This window comes from Saimiri boliviensis, chromosome 15, assembly GCF_048565385.1.
Source record: "Saimiri boliviensis isolate mSaiBol1 chromosome 15, mSaiBol1.pri, whole genome shotgun sequence".
NCBI classification, from domain to species: Eukaryota; Metazoa; Chordata; class Mammalia; order Primates; family Cebidae; genus Saimiri; species Saimiri boliviensis.
Genome location: NC_133463.1, coordinates 27,543,916 through 27,565,964, shown reverse-complemented (window position 1 = coordinate 27,565,964; position 22,049 = coordinate 27,543,916). Strand labels below are relative to the sequence as shown.

General features: G+C 35.3%; 1 protein-coding gene and 2 pseudogenes across 10 annotated transcripts in view; 1 reads left to right on the top strand and 2 right to left on the bottom strand.

Moving 5' to 3' along the window:
• The window catches only part of VPS13B (vacuolar protein sorting 13 homolog B), an 805,060-nt gene that overhangs the window by 279,578 nt on the left and 503,433 nt on the right, over positions 1-22,049 (top strand). The window lies entirely within an intron of this gene.
• LOC104650090 (MSL complex subunit 3 pseudogene) lies at positions 15,988-16,646 on the bottom strand (annotated as a pseudogene).
• Positions 16,846-18,865, bottom strand: LOC141579906 (MSL complex subunit 3 pseudogene; annotated as a pseudogene).

The following is a 22,049-nucleotide window of genomic DNA, read 5'->3' as shown; positions in this document are numbered from 1 at the left end:
GGGATATTGAGAACATTGTCATTTAACTATAATTCATATTTAGTTCTCTTCAGTCTCATTTCTATCTCTTTGGGAATAAAGAGTTCCAAAACTTAGACTATGTGGGAAGAAAGTGAGACCTGTTTTCTTTGAGTTGTTGTATCAAAATATAAATTCCTGGGAATTTATAAATATAAATTGCCTTTTGTGTCACAATTATTATAGGAAACCAAACAAGCTGCTATTAGGTGTTAGAGAATGCGATAAAATTAGACACCCATTTGCTCACTGGCCAAATACAAGACCATGTGTTCCTTTAGTTGTATCCTTCAGATAAGCAGCCTTGTTGTTTGTGCCCTTGCTTTTGCCTTTTCCTTTGTGTAACTTTGTTCTTTTCCCAAAGCCATTTGTAATTGACTGCTGTTTACTAATAGTATAGAGCCACCTTTTTCGTGGAATACTTCAGAGTTAAGGGCATCATTAAAATGTATAAATGCTCTATGAAAATGTATTCAGTTAGTAAGATCAGACTGAATTGCAAGATTTATGTTTTACTAGATCACTAATATTTTCATTTAGTTAAGGCTAGTAATTTTTTCCTGAATAGAGATTCTGATTGTTTTCAGTAACTCAAGAGTATGCTGCTGCTCTTTATGTTGCTCTGGAGCCATGAGTGTAATTTTGCATATAAATTTTTTCTACCAATCTTTCCTTAAGAGAATAAGGGAGGAAAATAAAAGTACATTTTTAATTTGAGGGTTGGTCATTAGACTTATTTTGCTTATGAGATTGAGAGTGTGACTGCTCTTTATATGTTGAATTGAGAATTTAATATGAATGCAATTCACATGTCTGTGTCAAAGTTTTTTGTATTTTTGTCTGGTGATGGCAAGTATAAACATGCAAAGACTTAGCTATTACAAGAACCTTGTTTTCTTTTCTTACCCTGTTCAGTTTTGTATCTGCATTTATAAAGGAATTTGAAGAAACTGGAATGGATGCAAGGAAAAGGAATAACCATCATTAGAATAGAAACAAGGACACAAGGAAAACATATAGTTCTTTTTTTTCCCCCCCTGAGAAGGAGTTTCATTCTTGTTACCCAGGCTGGAGTGCAATGGCGCGATCTCAGCCCACCGCAATCTCCGCCTCCCGGGTTCAGGCAATTCTCCTGCCTCAGCCTCCTGAGTAGCTGGGATTACAGGCACATGCCACCATACCCAGCTAATGTTTTGTATTTTTAGTAGAGACGGGGTTTCACCATGTTGACCAGGATGGTCTTGATCTCTTGACCTCGTGATCCACCTGCCTCAGCCTCCCAAAGTGCTGGGGTTACAGGCGTGAGCCACCGCACCCGGCCCCAAAGTATAGTTCTTAAATACCATTGTCTTAATTCCTTGATAGTTCTTTCTGATGTGTGTTATCTTCTGTACTCTGTACTGTCACAAAAGATGTACAAATAATTTTTATCAGAAAAGAATACAACAGTTATCAGAATGTGAATTACTTTTCTTTGGGAAACTAGTGCTGGACAATGTGAATTTGACCTGCTTTCATGTCAATTCCCTAGACTATTATATGGTTTGAGGTCCTTACCTTTTCTACCCATTTTTTTTTTTCCTAGTAGAGATAGTCTCAGGCCTTAAAAAGTGGTCATCTGCCTCAAATCCTGATGATAGTCCTGAGAAAGACATGCGCCTGGTACTTACTGGTTACCCATTAAATAGTTAAAGACTTATTTAATAAAGGAGCTCTCTGGCAACTGACTCTGCAGCCCAGAACAGATTTCAGGATTTGCTGGGATTAATTTCTGTTCATTTTGGTGATTTAGGAATTGTTCAGGTCCACTGTGAAGCTTCTTTGGAACGTCTGTAGAATGGTCAATAAGAGAGTGTCAAAATGAATTTAAGGAGGAGGGATTCTATATTAGATACTTGCTTAGACATAGTTATCCAACATTATTTAATAATTATCGTAAGAGAGCCAAATACTAGAAATGACCAATCAAGATTGTCAGCCTGGAGGGTGCGGTAGACAGGCTTGGCCAGTTCATATTCTGTCATTCTTGTTGAGCAAGGGAGGAAGTACAGGTAGATGTGTTTAACAGATATGTATTTGCTGATGTATACAGAACAAACTCCCTTTTGTTTTTTCTTTCATACCTATCCTGACGCTCTTAGCTGCCTGACAGTAGTTGTAGAAGAAGATTTCTTAATAATCCTCTCAGGGAGCAGAAAGAGTTTTAAACAGTGGCTCAACGAAAGCTGGTCATTTTCTGTCTCAACAAAGGATAGAGGGAAGGAAACCAACAATTATTGAACATTATTACCAGACACTATGGTTGGTGCTTATTTTCTTACATCTTTAAAAACTCAGAATAGCCCAGTGAAGAAAGAACTCCTTCATTTTTATATTGAGAAAAGAGGCTTAGGCAATATATTGCCATACGGCATATTAACCATCTCAAAGACACATAACTAATAAGTGGCACAACCAGGCATTGAACCAATGTGTTTATATCCCCAAAGCTCTCTATTGTATCATGCCATCTCAAATCAAATGTCTAAATAATTGGAAATGGGAGTGATAGTTAAGTATAACTTAGATAGGCTACTATCTAAGCACAATTAAAACTTAGATAGGCTACCAAGTACACTTGAAAAGATAGTGCTGTATTCCTCCTCCCCAATAAGGTTGTGGTTCTAAATAATTAGCTTGTATTTTGATTAATCTTGATTGTGCTGTGATGCAAAATATTGCAATTATTTGACTTGCAACCTGCTTTATAAATGATTTATTGACTATCTTGGAAGTAAGTTCTTGACAGGCAACATTTTAAGGTGAAATTGCTATGTGAGGATTTTGTTAACCTGACATTTTGTGGTTTCGCCTCATAAAACTGGCAAAGGACTCCCAGCGTGGAATGTTAATGGGGTGAAGTAATGAATGCAGGCTGAGTTACAAGCATCCAGACATGAGCAATCCTGTAGTTCATACTCCATGATTCTTGGGGTAGGTCTTTGTAGACAGAAGCTTTACTAAAAGATAAAAGCAGTAGATCTTTAAAGCTCAGCAGTTGATCAAACTCTTTCTGAAACCTAGGCTTAGAAGCAAAGCAGCGGTATGAACATGGGAAAGTAATTAAAGTTAATCTATTACAATCTCTCATGACGATTTTCACTTTCTCAAACTGATGAAGTAAATAATTATTGGGTACCTATTTACTCTAACCAAGTATTAGCCTATTTATTCCGTTCAGCTTTTAAGTACTGCCCATTTCACTTGTATATTTTCATCTATCAATCAGATAGCTAATTTAACTCTAGTGTTAGTCATGCAGATTTTATTCCACTGGACCAAAGTAATACACTGTGTTCCTTTTCCCATTTAATTTTATTTTAAAATTTTGCTTGCAGAACTGAAAGATTTCTTAGCTCTGCCTTTTTTTTCTGATTTATTTGTTAGACTACTTCCTGAGATTTTGTTTGAAAGAAAGAAAAAAATATCCTGCTTCCAAGAAAGTTCGAAAGCACATATACAGCTATTTAATTTAAAGGATATTAATTGTAAAATACATTTTCAGTGCTTTTGTTGATCCTGTATTTCAAGTGATAGAGCACAAGGGTATAGATTACCTTGAATCTTGCATTCTAAAGAAGAGAACCAATTGTTTATATATTGAGGGGAATTTTAAGATTTGTTACTATAATGCAATCAGTTTTGTGGATTACATTACAGAGATTATATATGGTTTTAAAAATTGTTGTATTTTGACATTTCACTTTTAGTTAAAGGCTCTTCATTCTCCTTCCACTGTATAGTAATATTAAGATATCTTTTGGATTAAGTCTAAAACACTTTTCTTAATCTGATTTTCATTTAGGTTCCGAACAGGTAAGCTAGCATTATTGTTCTCACCTGGCTAATGACATATATATATATATATATATTTTATTATTTTTTTTTATTGCATTTTAGGTTTTGGGGTACATGTGAAGAACATGCAAGATTGTTGCATAGGTACACACATGGCAGTGTGGTCTGCCTTCCGTCCCCTCGCCTGTATCTGTCATTTCTCCCCATGCTATCTCTTCCCACCCCCCCACCCCCGTCCCTCCCCCATTTCCCCCCCAATGGACCCCAGTGTGTAGTGCTCCCCTCCCTGTGTCCATGTGTTCTCATTGTTCAACACCCGCCTATGAGTGAGAATATGTGGTGTTTGATTTTCTGCTCTTGTGTCAGTTTGCTGAGAATGATGGTTTCCAGGTTCATCCATGTCCCTACAAAGGACGTGAACTCATCGTTTTTGATGGCTGCGTAATATTCCATGGTGTATATGTACCACATTTCCCCTATCCAGTCTATCATCGTTGGGCATTTGGGTTGGTTCCAGATCTTTGCTATCGTAAACAATATTGCTATGAACATTCGTTTGCATGTGTCCTTATAGTAGAATGATTTATAATCCTTTGGATATATACCCAGTAATGGGATTGCTGGGTCAAATGGGATTTCTATTTTTAGGTCCTTGAGGAATCGCCACACTGTCTTCCACAATGGTTGAATTAATTTACATTCTCATCAACAGTGTAAAAGTGTTCCTATTTCTCCACATCCTCTCCAGCATCTGTTGTTTCCAGATTTTTTAATGATCGCCATTCTAACTGGTGTGAGATGGTATCTCAATGTGGTTTTGATTTGCATTTCTCTAATGACCAGTGAAGATGAGCATTTTTTCATATGTTTGTTGGCCTCCTGTATGTCTTCTTTTGTAAAGTATCTGTTCATATCCTTCACCCATTTTTGAATGGGCTTGTTTGTTTTTTTCTTGTAGATCTGTTTTAGTTCATTGTAGATTCTGGATATCAGCCCCTGATATTTTAATCTATGCTTTACTGCTAAGCCAATTAGTTAACAGATCTTAAAATTCTTTGAAATTCTCTCCTTTAAGAAAAAAATATATAGTTTCAACATATTGCTCAGGGTGGGTTCAAACTCCTGGGTTTAAGCAATTCTCTCACCTGGGCCTCCCAAATGTTGGAATTACAGGCATGAGCCACTGTGCCTGGCCAAGATTCTCTTAAATTCTTTTGCATTTTATTTCTACTTACCTTACTTGAGACTAACTTCTCACCATCAATCACAGAATTGGTGGGATACTTTGAGTGTTTTCTTGCTAATTTTGTCTTCTTTCACTCATTCTCTATAAATTGCGCAGACTCTCAGATAAAATCCATACATTTCGTCCTTTGCAACTGCTCATATCCTGTCTAACTTAGTGAAACAAACTGTTTTCATTGTTCTTCAGAATACTACCTCCTAGGTAAATTGTACCTCTCCATCAAAGGTAATTTTGTGAACTGTATTACTCAAAGCAACCTTAGGAGTATAATTCTTATCTGTATATATCTGTGGCTCAAGCTAAAATCTCAACTTAAATCTGACATCTCAGGGGAGAGTTATTATTTAGTTCCCTTAGCATTATTTTCCATGATTGGCAAGGACCTAGTCAAAATGTTTTTTGTTAGTTTCTCTTAGAGAAAAGATCACTTGTGGGAGGAAACAGACATATCAGCTTTCAAGTATCAGCTAATTTCCTGTTTAGGTCTTTATATAAATGCCTATCAACTCTTACAAGACTTTTTATTTTATCCTTTTCTATCTACTTTCCAAATATTTAAAGCATGCATTCCTTTTAAGGTGCTTACTATCTCAACTAAAATAAAGTTTTCTTCTTTAGATTTTTGCCCTGATTAAATTATTTACTTGTTTCACATAGGGTATGGTTTTTTGGGGTCATTTCTCAATACTCCCAAAGCTGTACCTTAATGTTTGGTTTACTTACATATCCTTGTAACCAGTTTATTGAAAACAAAAAATATCTCTTTCTCTGCAGTTTTCCTTCTTGGCAGTTTCTTACTGCATTTCCTTCTATTCTGTGCATAGAAAAGCAGTAATGTATTATATTGGAAGAATCGGAAAGATAGTGACTCAAATAATTTTTTGTGCTTTGTGGTTCAGATGAGGAACCCTGGTTGAAAATACAGGTATGTGCAACAGGTATTCAGTATATAGTGAGTGAATAAGTTTGTTTTATTTACATTTTATGTTTGGTATGTTATCTTATTTCCCAACTAGATTCTAAGCTTGGGTAGAGCTGAAATAATGTCTTCTTGTATATGTAAATTTGTCTAATTGCTAAGTAAATAGTTTCTGAAAAAATCAATTTGAAATAAGGCAGAATTTCTTTCTGTCCATCATCTCTAGGTTCTAATAGTTTTTGTCATTTTTTTTGAGACAGAGTCTCACTCTTCTCAGTCTGTTGCCCAGGCTGGAGTGCAGTGGTGCAATCTCAGCTTACTGCAACCTCTGCCTCCCAGGCTCACCTGCCCTGCTAGTTTTTATATTTTTTGTAGAGACTGGGTTTTGCCACATGGCCCACACTGGTCTCAAACTTGTAAGCTCAAGCGATCTGCCCATCTCAATCTCCCAAAGTGCTAGGACTACGGGCTCATGCCCTCATGCCCAGCTAATTTTTGTATTTTTAGTAGAGACGGGGTTCATCATGTTGGCCAGGATAGTCTCCATTTCTTGACCTTGTGATCTGCCTGCCTCTACCTCCCAAAGTGCTGGGATTACAGCATGAGCTACTGTGCCTGGCCAGATAAGACTATTTATTATTATTATTATTATTATTATTGGTTTTTGGGAGATGGAGTCTCTCTCTGTTGCCCAGGCTGGAGTGCAGTGGCGTGATCTTGGCTCACTGCAACCTCTGCTTCCTGGGTTCGAGTGATTCTCCTGCCTCAGCCTCCCATGGATAAGATTATGTTTAACAAGTCTCAAGTACTTGCAAGCAGATAGAAAACTAATGAATTAATCAAGATTTTTGTTACCACATCGGTCTTTTTATAAAATGGCTATTTTATGCAAATAAGGAAGCAGTTAATTTTTTAAAATCAATTAGGGTGTTTTAAATCAAAAGGTTCTTTAATATCTTCTGAGGAGTTCTCAGTTTGTCCAGCTACATCCCTGCAGTAGAAGAAAAGTGTGAATTCATATATCTGAAAATTCTAGCCCAAAGCAACCAGCTACCAAAGGAAAATCTACTTTACATCTCTTATTTTAGATTTAAAAGTTTTGTAAGTTTGACATTCTACTCCACAATATATTCTGTTTATTTACCTCTCCTCCTCCTAGTTATTAGGCTAAGTTGCTCATCTACTAAGACCTACTGTGCTTATTTTTTCATTTGACTGCTTCTTAGCTTACCACTATACATGCTTATATATATAAGTACCCTCCTTTGAAAGGTCTAGCTTATGATGATTTCTAAGATTCCTTCCAGTTGGGCTATTTCTGGATTAGAGACTTCTAAAGTATTCAGACTGGTGAAATGTTATCTTTCCAGTTTTTATGTGAAACATTGAGTGAAAATTTAATTCTCTTGGCTTTCTTTTGCCCTATATTTTAGTTTGGGGCATGTTCTGAAAAAATGATTCCTTTCAATAAAAAGCAGCTATAGTATATTACAGTCAATGCCATTTTCAAGCATGTGTTTAGTAGAGTGAAAGATTATTAATTTTGAAAAGGTATTATGGAAGAACATTATATATATATTTTGTTTTGACAAAATCACTTTAGGGAATGCTGATCAGAATTTTATTTCTGCATTTTTTTTTTTGCCTTGACATCCAATGCTTGTTTTTAGTAGTTCAAGGAAATCCATCTGGTTTAAGAGGAAAAACCCTGTTAATTCCAGATTATAAATAAAATTGAACCTATGCAGTGTTATTGCTAGTTTCATTTTTAAAGCAACTTATTTCTTTCTGAGCCATCAGCTGTAGTGGATTATGTTAAACATAACCACTTAAGCATTCTCAGTGAACTTTATCTTTCTGTTTTTCCTGCAAATATAGTTCCTCTAGGATTTCACTAAACAGGGTCATTCTTATCATCTTGACAGATTCTAATAACAGACTGCAACACAGTGGTTCCAGCAGCAAATAAAAACAAAATAAAATAAATGATAGTGTTCAGTATTCCTTTCAAGCATGGTATTTAGACCATCGCATGACATTTTGGGCCACATAATTCTGTCTTATATATTGTTGGATATTCTGCACCATCCCTGACTTCTATACCCACTAGATACCAGTGGCACCCTTGGAAATGTAATAACCAAAAATGTTTCCAGACAATGCTATGTTTCCTATGGGTGACATAGTCACCCCTGATTGAGGGTTACTGTTTAGAGTATATGTTTTGTTCTGTAATATACATTAACTCATTTGAGATGCCTATTTGGAGACGTATGTCTTCCAAGTATTTTAGAAAATAATTTAATGTTGTCTTTGAATATTTGAACATATTATTTGGACTAGTTATTTTGGGGCTACTATTCCAGAACACACTGGACTAGAATTGTTTTCTGTTAAAGTATCCCTTATTAAAACTCGATCATATTTACAATGTTCAAAATATATAAATTAAAAAATACTATCCTCATTGCTATTATGCCATTCATGGAGAATGAATGATGAGGCCAGTGATGGGTGTATGTAATTTTAATATTTTCTATTTGAAGGTTGAGACTTTGGATGAGAAAGGAGAATTCAGGAATTTAATCAAGTACTGAGTAAAGAACAGAATCAGAGAACAGGATTTCACTTTCTGAACTATCACTTAATATAGTTGTTTCTTACACTGACCTAAAGCTCTTGGATTCTTTCTTTCTCTTTTTTTGAGACAGAGTCTCACTCTGTCGCCAGGCCGGAGTGCAGTGGTGAGATCTCGGCTCACTGCAACCTCCGCCTCCCTGGTTCAAGCAATTCTCCTGCCACAGCTTCCCTAGCAGCTGGAACCACAGGCGCATGCCACCACGCCTGACTAATTTTTTGTATTTTTAGTAGAGACCGGGTTTCACCGTGTTAGCCAGGATGGTTTTGATCTCCTGACCTCATGATCTGCCCACCTTAGGCTCCCAAAGTGCCCTGTTTTCCCTCACTCCTACCCTGTAGCCTGAGTTAATTGTTTCCTAATTGTTTGCTCTTTTGTCCCTCAATTTTGGATATCGAAACACCTATCATCTATATTTTAATTTTTAATTTCTTCTCACCTTCTAAGTTGTGGGATAATGGAGTGCTGGGTTGAAAAGTGAAGGATTTTAGAAGGACAAAATAGTGGTACCACTGGCTACCTCAAGAAGTTATTTGATCTAGTCATAGTCTTCCACCAGAACTGAAATACTCATTTCAGTGCTTTATCAATATCTTGTTCCTTAGAGGCTTATAGAGACTTTCCAAGTACCCATGGTAACATATTGTTAGTGTGTAAACCCATTAAACAAAATTTTATTTCTTTTGTCCTCCTTGTCTTAAGGCAATTTAGGACTAATTTAGTTTTTTATTAAATTAGAGTATTAGGTAAAGTTGAGCCTTTTAAAGAAAATTCCTTGCATTCCAGGTAAGAATTGCTCCTTCACCTTTCAGCTTCATTCTCGTATACATGAAAATGCTCTCCTTCAGAATCACTGATTTATGGAATATCCATTGAATTTCCTCTAATTTTTTTAAATATGCTTTTCAAAATAAGGATGAATGGTTCCATCAAACTCTTATTTATTTGGTTTGTGGCAGAGAATGAGACCTAGAGAAGAAAAATTAAACTTCAGTGAAGAATGCTGGCAATTTACTTGTTGTAGTTTTTAAATAATGGACTGGTCCTATAAAGTGCTTAGAAAACCTTACTTAAGGGATCAACCTGTTCATTTTTTATGTAGTGTTGCTGGTCATTGCATTGCTCGCTAGTCATTTACTACAGTACGTACTACATTGACAGTAGAACTGTCAGACTGTGTAGCAACACTACTGATAGACTATTTCTAGAATCTTGCAGTTTAGAGCTGAGGGGCACCAAGATCTTTTTTTAAGGAACATTTAAATAGACGTGTTCTCATTAGCATAAAAGCCACTAGTAGTTTAATGGAAATATTAATGTAAAAATTCTGAATTGCTAAAAAAGTGATACTTTACTAGTAAATCAAGAAAGAAATTAAAATATAATCTGTAAGGGCCAGTTGGTTATATTGACAACATATGAAACATCTAGGTTGTATTTGTATATTTTTGTACAAATCAATACAATAAAATTCTTAGTACATTTTTACTTTGGTGATGTTTGTTTGGTGTAGATTAAATTGTAAAATTTAAGAATGGAAATGAAATCTGAAAGCTGCTGCAAAAATAATGGAATTTTGCTTAAAGTATTTCGTGTTTACATGAGACAGAAGAATGCACTGGGTGATCTTAACAATGTTTTATAGGTGGGGGACAAGAAATTGTATTTGGAGTTCAACATTATAACTACAGAAGGATAACTTTAGTAATTTAAGAGGAAGGAATACTTAACACAGTATAGTGTAAATTCTGTTTTGTTCAAGGGGTTTTTAAAAATTTAAAATATCCCCAAATCATTTTTTTTTCCCGCAATTTGAGCATCTTTGTTACAACACTTTGGCTGCTCCAGCAACATATGTTAGAATAGAGCTTTGTTTTTATTTATTGTATAAAATTATGAATTTAATGGGGTTTCTTATAACATAGTGATAAATTGAATAGAAGAAATTTGGCCAGTCGTAGCTTCTGACATCCAAAACTATATTAGATAAACTCAGTGTAAAGACTTATTGGATCATTTAAATAATAGACTGTGACTTACATTTTTTCAGTATTTGTCTTGTGGTTCATAAAGAAAATGGCTAAATATTAAACGTGAGATAATTGGGTTAAATGATTATTTTTAACAAGTCTCAAGTGTTTGCAAGGAAATAGAAAAATTGGGAAATAACGTTAAGATTTATGGTTACTACATTAATCTTTCCATACATAGCCACTTTATGCAAGTAAGAGGAGTTAATTTTTGTTGTTGTTCAATCAGTTCAAGTGTTTTAGATCAAATCAAATATTCTTTGATATATTCTAAAGAGTTAATTCAGTACATTCTCTGAGTGTCCCAAGAGGTGCAGTGTGGAAAGGATGTTTACAATAGTTTACTTGTAAAGTCAATGCTACACTTAAACTCTGAATCCTCATTTCAGTGCTTTATGTACAAAGGCTGTTCTTCAGAACATCCTTAAATGCACAGTATGGAAAACAAGATAAAAGTTTTAGATTAAGAAAAAAAAACTTTATCCGTTTTTTTTCAGAGTTTCCTTAATAAAATTTCTTCTAAATTTCCCATATGAATTCTAATTTTTTAAAATATCAGGCTTTTAGTAACACTTTTTTGTCCATTTATGTTGAGATTCTACTGGAACTGCATTAACCTCATATTGATAGGAAAGGAAAAAAGTTGGCTCACATGTTTTTTTTATGGCAGGGTGGTCAAATATAATAGGGATGCTTATTTTTCTTGATGATGAAGTAGAAAAATGATTCCAAGGCCTAGTTAGAGAAGAGCTTGGAAACTTCAGATACTGCTTTATCTTTTAAGACATGAGGGAGTAATCAAAATTCTTCAGAAATGTAAGTATCAGGAATCTTTTTAAATAATAGCACTTTTGTCCAAATAGTATTAGATTAGTGACAGCTTTGTAATAAGAGTTTTAATTTTTGTAGTCTATTTTAGTCAAGAATCTGACATTTAGAAATGTAACATTAGTCTTACACTTTAAAATTGTTTATATCTGAATGTGGTCAGGGACATGAAAAGTTTTTGGAGAAAGATGGACATGAAAATCTGTTTTTGGAGAAAGATGTGCATGAAAAGTAGAGGTCATATATATGGTGATTTTTTAAATTTTACTTTCTTTTAATTAAACATTTTCTTCTGAGATAAATTATGTAGATGCACGTTCAGTTGTACAAAATAATACAGAAAGATCTTATGTATCTTCTTCGCAGTTTTTCTTAATGATAGCATCTAATGAAACTGTAATACGATACTCTGACCAGAATACTGACATTGATACAATACATATATCTTGTTCGGATTTCCCCTGCTTTACTGGTGTTCATTTGTGTTTGTATGTATTTAATTGTATGTAGTCTTATCACATGTGTAGATTCATGTGCCTACCACCATAGTCAAGATACAGAACAATTTCATGACTGTAAGAATCCTTTGTGTTTTTTTTTATGCCCACATTTACTTTCCTTCTGCTTCTTCCTCCCCATCCACTCTAACCCCAAGTCTTAACCACTGGCAACACTAATATCTCTGTTTCTCCAATTTTGTCATTTCAAAAATGTTATATAAATAATCATGTAGTGTATAACCTTCTGGTATTGGCCTTTTAATTCTCTGAATGTATATATGTATTTATCAGTGTCTAGTGTTTTACACAATGTTTTTGAAATCATTTGTGTTGTATCAGTAGTTTATCATTTTTAACTGGCAAATAGCATTCAATTGTATGGATACAGTACAGTTTATTTCTTCATTCTACTGTTGATGGACTTTTGTATTGTTTCTATTTTGGGGCTATTGTGTTTAAACCTGCTATAACATTCTTTTACAAGCCTTTGTGGACATAAATATTCATTTCTATTGAATACATATTTAAAAGTGGAATTGATATTATGAGGTAGGTGTATGTTTAACTTTGTAAAATCTACTAGATCTTTTTTCCAAGTGGTTATATGATTTAACACTCCCACCAGCAATATGTGTTGCAATGAGAATTACATTGTTCCATTCATATCTTTGCCAATATTAGGTGTATTCATTTTATCTGTTTTACTAAGCTTGAAATGATATCTCATTCTTGTTTTAATTTGTGTTTCTCGGTAACAAATAATAATAATCTTTTCATCCTTTTGGCATTTCAGATACCTTCCTTTGTGAAATGTCTTGAAAGACTTGAAGGTCTTTTGCCTATTTTATACCTGTGGTTTGTCTTTTATTGAATTGTTAAGAGTTATATATTTTGAATACAAGTCAACTGTATTTGTGGAGAATATATTTTCTTAGTCTTTTCCTTGGTTTTCCTTTTTCATAACAATGTCTTCTAAAGAACAAAATTTTACAGCCTTGGTAAGTTCAAGTTTATCATTTTTTAATGATTAGTGCTTTCATGATTAGTGCTTTTTGTGACTTCTCTAAGAAATCCAGGATATCCTTCTATATTTTCCTCTAAAAGCCTTATAGTTTAGCTTTTGTTTTTTTTTTTTGGAGGTTGAGTTTTGCTCTTGTTGCCCAGGCTGGAGTGCAATGGCACAGTCTCGGCTCACCACAAGAATCCGCCTCCCAGGATCAAGCAGGAACCTCCGCTTCCCTGGTTCAAGTGATTCTCCTGCCTCATCCTCCCGAGTAGCTGGGATTACAGGCATGCACCATCACGCCGGCTAATTTTGTATTTTAATAGAGATGGAGTTTCTCGATGTTGGTCAGGGTAGTCTTGAACTCCCGACCGCAGGTGGTCTGCTTGCCTCAGCCTCCCAAAGTGCTGGAATTACAGGTGTGAGCCACCGCAGGGGGCCAGCTTTTACTTTTAATTCTATGATTCAAAAAAATCAACTTTTATGAACAATTGTGATGTAGAAATCAAGTTTTGGATTTTTTTTCTCATTTGTTCATCCAATTATTAAAGCATCATGTGTTGAAAAGACTTTCACCATTCAGTGTCCTGGCATGTTTGTTGAAAATCAATTGACAACATATGCAAGATTTTACTTCTGGATTTCTATTCTGATTTATTAATCTCTTTGTCCATGGTCATGCCAGTTACCATGCTCGTGTTTGCTGTGGCTATATACTGAATCTTCAAATCAATTAATATGAGTCCTCTAACTTTGCTTTTTAAAAAAAGAGGATTTAAACTATTATATTTTTTTTTGTATTTTCCGTATATTTTATTATCAACTGGTTAGTTTTTATTAAAAACACCTCTCATAATTTTGATTGGGATTTCATTGAATCTGTGGATAATCTTGAACAAAATGGATATTTTGACAATATCGCATCTCTAATCCTTGAACATAGTGTTTCTTATCATTTTTTTAGGTCTTTTTCTCATGAGGTTTTTGTACTTATTTCTTGACTACTACATTCCATTTTCTGCTTTTTATAATCTGTTAGGGAACCCACAGAATATTTTTCTACAAGTATATATTTGTATTTCAACATTTATATACTAACTGAGAAAATAGATTTGAGTTCTAAGAATTGACAACCTTGACGGTATGTGATTCACATATTAAACCCTATTCTAAGCACATCATACTTAATTTTAGCTTTGATTTTGCCTAGCATATAAAAATGGGACTAGTTAATGAAAACAATGTCAAATTATTTTGTTACCTTATGTTTAAACATGAAAGCATTATATTGAAATTCAGTATCTCTTAATTTTTTATATGTTGCAGAATTTTATTGTTTTCAAGCTTGGACATTCATATATATTTTTAATAGTTAACAGAGCTTGTTACCATGGTAACATTTTAGTATCTTTGATTAATAATGAGGTCCACTACAGGAAGACAAGTATTCTCCCACTCTATCTGTGGTAGATCAGTGGTTATTTTCTTTCCTTTTTATTATGAGGTATGTCAGACATACAAATAGAGGATAATATGAGTATCACAGATCAAAAAGAAAGCCCATTTTTTAATTTCCTCGTGATCTTCTTTTCCCATTCCACCATATCAGAGTTAGACACTATTCTAAAATTAGTGATTATTATTCCTGTGCCTGTAAATACTTTTCGTGTATATATATACATGTATCATTTTAAAAATATTTCAGTTTCATATTGTTTTGCATGTTTTTGGTTTGTTTGCCATTTGTAGTCTTTTAAAAATTTCTTTTATTCAGTATTAAGTTTGGAAGAGTTTTTGTATTAAGTCGTTCTTGTATTGCTATAAAGAAATACCTGAGACTGGATAACTTACAAAGAAAAGAAGTTTGATTAGCTCATAGTAGGCTGTACAGGAACATGATCCTGGCAGCTGTTTGACTTCTAGGGAGGCCTCCGGAAGCTTAAAATCACAGGGGAAGGTCAAGGCAGAGTAGGAGCTAAAGAGAATGGAGGAAGAATGATACGTACACACTTTTAAACGACCAGATCTCATGAGAACTTACTATCATGAGGACAGTATGCAGGGGGATGGTGCTAAACCATTCATGAGAAATCCACCTCATGATCTTGTCACTTTCTACCAAACCCTACCTCCAACACTGGAGTTACAATTTGACAGGAGATTTGGTGGAGACAAAGATCCAAACCACATCAGGTTTTTTTTTTTTTCTTTTTTCTTTTTTTTTTTTTCAGTTTTTTCCCAAACAAGATAGGCTTGTTAAAACATTTTTAAAAATGTTTTACAGAAAGGAAACCATAACATTGCACAACAAAGTATAGCTGGAAAATCTCAAACAAAAAAGACAGTGCTTTTTTTACGTCAACAAAAATAATGTTTCACAGATAGAGAACTGTTAGAAGCAAATGTGTAGCTGCATTTTTTTCCCCCATCAATATCAATTCTCTCTAGAATACTTTGAGACTATTTTGTGGTTTCCAAGTATAAACGAAAACTTGTTGGACAGAGTTGCTCAGCCTCATCGATAGAATAATAGTTTGCAAAAAAAAAAAAATGTGTTTAATGCTAACAAATAACAAAACAATGAGGTTTCTGCTTACTAACTCCAACTTTTAGTGAAATGGCCTAACCTCTGTACACTTTCATTAACATTTCACTGTGAACACTGTTGCGCTTTTTTCCTGCCATGTCAGATAGCCTGCCTAGTAGCAGGTGTCTTGTCAGAACACTTTCAGACACCCAGGAAGTAATTCCTAACATAATAACTGCAGTTATGTGGGCAACTCAAACAACAGGGACCACCTCTGCCAGAGCCCCCAGGTGGGCATTGCTTTTGTTGGTGGGAGTAAATAAGACCCACGCCTTGTTAGTTGGAACAGCTGGAATCCAGAGTGCAAAGCTAAATGGAGCAGTTGTTACAGAACCGTCAACACTTTAATGAATTGCTGGTGCGGGTAGGGGGAGGGCGGTTCTAGGTGCTGTAATATGCCTCACGGGCAGCAACATAAGCCTACTCTGGGAAGAAATCATCATGGTATTCTGCTAAAAACTGGAGAAAGTGATCAAAGTGTTTCAATAAAGCCTTCAGATTATTCTCAGATTAGGACATCTTTCCAAGGATTTCTGGAAGTTTTACCAACAGTCAGAGCCAATGTTGTGCCCTGTAAATGTGAAGAGGGTGGAAATGGCTGGTTACCTGGGCAGTAATTACCAGGCACGAGCTTCCACGAGAGGACCTCATTTATTTCATTAGTTATTTTCCCTTCAAAGCCAGTAAATGCAGCACTTTCTTCCTTGCTAGGAGGCAGAGGAATAATTGAAGATGATGCACAGGTGTTTTCCTCTCCAAGTGCAGGAGCAGCTTGTGCATACTGGTTCATATAGCTTCCTGCTAGCACTTGGGCGAAGTGATGCCTGTTAACCAGCCAGCCTCTTGCAGTTAGTGGCGTGACGCATGGACTGCCTCAGAGCCTGCAATGTTTCCGGCTTGGCTTTTCGCCTTTTGTGGGTGGCTGGTTCAGCTGTGGCTGTCTGACTCTCTGTGGACTGTGGTATGGATGGATTCAACAAAGGTGGGCTGGGAGAGAGCTCCCCTTGGCTTCTTTTAGTGTCTGTGGTGCTTTCCTTAATTCAGGCGTCCCCAGACTTTTTACACAGGGGGCCAGTTCACTGTCCCTCAGACCGTTGGAGGGCCGCCACATACTGTGCTCCTCTCACTGACCACCAACGAAAGAGGTACCCCTTCCTGAAGTGCGGCGGGGGGCTGGATAAATGGCCTCAGGGGGCCGCAGTTTGGGGACGCCTGCCTTAATTTAAAGAACAGATGAAGTCACCTTTTATACTGAGCTTATTCCCATGGATAGATTAAAACTGATGGAGGAATGTAATCAAAGGTTATTCTTAACTCATCCACCATCTCCTTACGAAGGTCAGCATTTTCTGCTGGGATATAATACACCTTTATGTTGGCGTGCTGCATAGTATGATGGTGGCAAGGCCTCTCACTGGCTGAAAAAGCTTCGTTGATAGCAAAACCCTTCTGGTAGGACTCCAAAATCATTACAATGTCGGTCTGTCATGGAAGTTTCATTAACTGTTTCCTCCTGTTAATGTAGTAACGATCACCCTCAAGCTGCTTGTTCAGAACTTCAGGGATTTCTATAGTTATTATTCTTTCTTCAATTTCCCTTTTTGTTTATAGTTCCAGTTCTTTCACTTCAGTCTTTTCTTTAGTAACACTTTCTTATTTTTCATCATTGTCTTCACTACTGTTGGAGAACTGCTTATTGAATTTTCAGCGTTTTCAACTTTCTCTTCAACTGGGAGGCTTTTTTAGACACAGTTGATGCCAGACAGCCTGCAGCACCTCTTTCTTACCATGCTTCTCAGGTGAGCTTCCTTCAGCTTTTCTTGCCAATTTATGCTATCATCCATGATTTGCACCTGTATCATAGTCCACATGATGTTTGGCTACCCATCTATCACAGCTTCTGTTCCAGCTATTAAAATGGATTAGATATTCTGGGATCTTTCTGCCTCTTTCATCTTTCCCACCAATAACATCAGCAATCTGGGTTGAACCTCCAGGCGTCCCACCATAGCTCACGTGGCACTGGGCCACACAGGAGAAGAAAAGAATAAAAGATTTAACGTAAAACAGAGACTATAGTTAAGAGGCCTCCTTCACTCGCTGCAGGGCCAAACAGCAGCCTGGACTGTACAGCACAGGCATGAGGCTCCTGACTGGGGCTGGGAGAGTTTTATATTTTAAGTTCTACAATTCTTAATTCAGGCAATTAATTGCTATATAGTAATTTCAGTTTTATGAACAATATACTACAATTTATTTTTATTGCTGACAATATATTTTTAGAATTTGGTAAAACAGTTTTGTGTTGTATACTCTATTATTTAAAAATTACTATTATTTTTAATTGACAAATCATAATTGTATACATTTATGGGGTGCAGCATGATGTCTTGATATTTGTATACAATGTAGCATGATTAAATCAAGATAATTAGCATATCTGTCATCTTTTTTACCAATCATTTTTCATGGTGAGACATTTGAAATTTACTCTCTGTTATTTTGAAACACATAATACATTATTACTGACTTTAGTCACTTTACAATAGATCTCAACTCTTATGCCACCTCTGTGTCTGAAGCTCTGTACTCTTTGATCAAGAATTTTCCATTCCCTCCCTCCACACCTTTCTAGCCTCTGGTAACCATTATTCTGTGCTGCTTCTACAAGTTCAGCTTTTTAAAATTTCACATACAAGTGAGGTCATATGGTGTATTTTTGTGTGCCTGGCTTATTTCACTTAGTATAATATCTTCCAGGTTAATCTATGTTGTTGCAAAATGACAATTTTTTTTTTCCTTTTTAAGGCTGAATAGTTGTGTGTGTGTGTGTGTGTGTGTGTATATATATATAGGTATATATAAAAAATACCTATATACATATATATGTATATATACATATATATGTAGATGTATACATATACATATATATATATATACATCTACATATATATATATATATATATATGTAGCATTAAAAAAATCAGTTTATCCGTTGATGGCCATTTATGTTGATTCCATATCTTGGCTATTGTGAATAGTGCTGCAGTGAACATGGCAGTGCAGATATCCCTTTGTCATATTTATTTCAGTTCCTTTGGTTAAATACCCAGAAGTGGGATTACTGGGCCATAGGATGGTTTTATTTTTAGTTTTTTGAGAAACCTCCATACCGTTTTCCATAATGGCTGTATTAATTTACATCTCTACTAACTGTGTAGATTTTCCTTTTCTCTGCATCCTCACAAATAGCTGTCATCTTTCATCTTTTTGCTAAAGGCTTTTGTAACAGGTATGAGGTGACTTCTCCTTGCAGTTTTAGTTTGCATTTTCCTATTGATTAGTGATGCTGAGCATTTTTTTCATGTACCTGTTTGCCTTTTTTTTGTAGGTCTTCTTTTGAAAGACACGGATAACAAATGTTTAGGTTTATTGCCCATTTTTCAATCAGGTTGTTTTCTTGCTATTGGGTTGAGTTCTTATATATTACCCCTTAACAGATATATGCTTTGCTAATATTTTCTTCCATTTTTGTAGGTTCTCTTCGCCTTGTTAATTGCTTCCTTTGCTGTGCTTTTTAGTTTGATGCCATCCATTTGTCTGTTTTTCTGGTGGTTTTTGCCTGTGCTTTAAGTCCCAGAATACAAAATCAACATAAGAAATTAGTAGCATTTCTGTACACTAATAACAAACTAGTCAAAAAGGAAATTAAGAAAACAATTCAATTTACAGTATCAACAACAAAAAATAAAATACGTGGGTATATATTAAACCCAGGCAATGAAATATTTTTTCAGTCACTTAAAATTGTAAAACCATCTGAAGACTATAAAACACTGATGAAAGAAGTGGAAGAGAACATAGATAAATATAAAGATATCCTGTATTTATGGATTGAAAGAATCAATATTGTGAAAATGTGTGTACTATCCAAAATGATCTACAGATTCAGTGCAATCTCTATCAGAAGTCCAATGTCGTTTTTCACAGAAATAGAAAAAACAATTCTTAAATTCTTATGAACCCACAAAAGACCCACAAATAGCCAAAACAAGTCTTGACCAAAAGGAACAAAGTTGATGATATCCAATGCTTTGATTTCAAAACATATAAAGGTATTGTTATCAAAACAGCATGACACTGGTATGAAAACAAATACATTGATTAATGAAACAAGTTAAAAGGCCCAGAAACAAGCCCACTCATTTATAGGCAACTGATTTTCAACAGAGGTGCTAGGAATGCATAATGAGGAAAGAATAACCTCTTCATTAAATGGTGTTGGAAAAACTGGCTGTGCACATGCAGAAAAATGAAATTGGATCCTTATCTCATACCATATACAAAAATCAAGTAAAAAATGGACTAAAGAAATATAAAACCTGAAACTGTAGAACTGCTAGGAGAAAACATAGGGGAATGCTCCACAATATTAGTCTAGGGAAGGTATACTCTGTTTCTTTATGTGTTTTTGAATTTCTCTTGGTCTATACTTAAGTTATAAATTGCTGAGTTATAGGGAAGGTGTGATTTTTACTTCATTGGATATTGCCGAATTGTTCTGAAGTAGCAGTACAAAATTATGTTTTCTTTAGATGAACAAGAGACTTCTTGTTACTTCATACTACATTTTCAACCATATTTGCATTGTCAGACTTACATGAATTTTTGCTAATCTGAATGTTAAGTCATTGCAGGTTTATTTTGGTTTTCTCTGGTTACTAGTTTAAAAAAGAATTTAAACTTTTTTAAAATTTCAAGTTACTCAGCCGTTTCATGTTTCTCTTTTTTTCTAGTGAGGTTTTCCTCCTCACTGGTTTGTATAATTTTTGATATTGTGGATTCTAATTCTTGCTAATTATATGTGTGGCTTGCTTACCAATTTTTTATGTAATGAGTTGTGATACATGGGAAATTTCAGTATTAAAGTACCATTTTTTTCTTTTATGGTTTAGGTTTTGTGTGCCTTATTGAAGAAATCCTTTTCTACCTTGAAATTTTAAAAGATATTCTGCACATTAAATATTTTCAAGTTTTCCTCTTTTCATTTAGGAATTGAGTCTCACCTACTTTACCCTTTGGTTTTAGGTAGGGACTCATTTTTTTCCTTGTATGTATAACCAGTTCTCCTTGTAGCATTTCTTGAATAGTTTATCTTTTCTCCTTAACCTACAAAGCCATTATTGCTAGGTTTTAGTTATCTAGGTATGCATTGCTCTGTTTCTGAGCTCTTTAGTCTGGTTTCTCTCTGTTTCCTCATTTGTATACCAATGTCTTAATTACTGAAGTATTGTATTTCTTGGTGTCTTCTAGAGCAAATCTGCCCACCTTAACCTTCTTTTTCAATATCGGGTTGGCAGACTATTTCTAAAAGGACCACATAGTTAACTATTTTAGGCTTTGTAGGCCATACGGCCTTTATTGCAACTACTGAATTCTGTCATTGTAGTGCAGCATCAACCATGGGCTATGTAAAGGAATGACTTTGATTGTATTTTGTGTAACATTCATACATATACATTATATTTTTTCTTTTGTTTTTGTTTTTATTCAATCATTTAAAATTATAAAACCATTGTTAGTTTGTGAGCTATATAAAATAGTCAGTAGAACTTAGTTTGTTCACCTTTATTCAAAATTGTCTGTGCTATTTTTTATAACCCCTTTTCTTATATATACTTTTTGTGAAGTTATACTTCTTATTTTCCTTACATGAGCAAAAGGTTATTTAAAATCCTTCAGTCACCAGTGAAATGATCAGGCAAGAGAAAAAGTTCTTTAGGTGGTAATCTTGTCATCAGAAATAAATACAGTTGCATGGAGCTGCTTAAGATCTGAATCAAACTGAAAACAGGAAGGCAAGGGGCTGAAAAATTATTTTAAGAACCCATCCAACCATGAGTCATTCTCTTCAGGTCTGGGGTGGAGAGGGTGGGAAGAAGTGTTTAGCCATGCCACCTTAGAGCAGAAAGCCATAGCTGGATCAGATCCAATTCTCATGACACACAAGTAACTATAGTTGTGACACCTGAGCTGGATCCAGGTAGCAGAGTGGGCAGGCAGGTGGACAGGCAGAGCAGTAGTTGAATGGGTATGGAGCTCAGTACTACAGCTCCTCATTCTGTTCAGAGCACTGCCAGCATGGAACCATTGAATCAGGGTCTTATAGAAGTTTGTGGTTACGAGGATGGTTTCCTGGATCCTCTTGGAGTGCTTGATGATACATTTCAGGGGCTTGCCAGGGCAAAGCCTTTCCATCCTTTGATGGTGAGATTACACACAGGGTAGATCTTGTAGTTTATCATGTCAGTAAAGGTAAGGGGCAGCAGTCTGGCTTCTTGAGGTTAGTTTCATGGATCCTGGTGAAGCTCTTTGTGATACTGCCCTGTCTTCCAAGGTGGCAGGGTCTAGTGCTATATTCTCCCAGCTTGCCATGGCTCTCA